The following is a 1,153-nucleotide window of genomic DNA, read 5'->3' as shown; positions in this document are numbered from 1 at the left end:
ACAAGAACGGGAAATTCTTATTCTAAGAATATTTAAGACCGTACTTTACTTAAAATTTTAAGAACGAAAAAGAGTAAATTTAATCCCAGTCGGACTTATTTTTAGAACTTCATTTTTCTCTGAGTGCAAGACCTTGGTAACCAAACACCACCTCGGAACCCTGGCATTTCCCGTTAGTTTTTTCCGAATTACTTCATTCGGGTCGTAGTTTTGCAACTTCGGGCCGTTCGGTGTTGCTTGCCATATTGTTCACGCTGTCATCGCCATTTTGAATACCCTGGCAAATATCTGCTAACCTTAAGATATCTCACTTGTATTCTTCCACAATAATGTGTTCTTTCTCCACTTTCTTTTGGTCATATCGAGAAAGTTGGAAAAGCAGACAGGGCATTAAAGCGCAAACAGTCAACGACGTAGCAGCATATCAAATTTACTGTTGATAGAGAGAGAAGTAACGACAACGTCCCCGCCATGCGTTGGTAAGTTTTCGGTAACCCGCGAATCCAATAAGGTAGATCGTGTCTGCGCCAACCTATGTCTACACTACGTCGTTGACTGTTTACGCTTTTAAGCTGATGCCAGATAAAACGCTTGCTTCGCTTTGACATATAAGATGAAATGTATGAAAATGCACAAAGCTTGCCACATATGTAGATCGTTTGAGTGGCAGCGCGAGGCGAAAAGATGGCCAGCTCTGGCTATTTTTTCGAAATTTATCTGGGGTTTATTCTCCCACTGTGCAGCCTGAACTTTGCTAATAATTTCTGAAAGTATACATATACAGTAATAAAACACTCGATGGATTCGCAAAAGTTAGCTAGTACTTTTACTTTATGGCCTACTAAAGTTTTCGTGTCTCGGCCTAAGTAGTTTTCAAAAAGGTGGAAAAAATTGTTAAAATAAATGTCTGAGCGAAATTGAAGGTTAAGACATGTTTAGTAAAATTTTATCGGAAATATTTTCGTAGAATATTTTCACCCATTAGCTCCCGCCTGAAAAGGTTGTTTTGACACTTACTTCAAGAAACCCCGCAAAAAACAAATTTGGAAGTTCTTTAGATTGATATATTCTAAAAAATTGTTATTCCGAAAATTTTACTAGGGGTCTTCTCAGCCATGTCACCAACGTAAAAGGCACTAAAAAATAAAATAAA

Source organism: Rhagoletis pomonella, unplaced genomic scaffold (genome assembly GCF_013731165.1).
Source record: "Rhagoletis pomonella isolate Grant_MI unplaced genomic scaffold, Rhpom_1.0 Rhpom_scaffold_00003, whole genome shotgun sequence".
Lineage (NCBI taxonomy): Eukaryota > Metazoa > Arthropoda > Insecta > Diptera > Tephritidae > Rhagoletis > Rhagoletis pomonella.
This window is presented reverse-complemented; position numbering follows the sequence as displayed.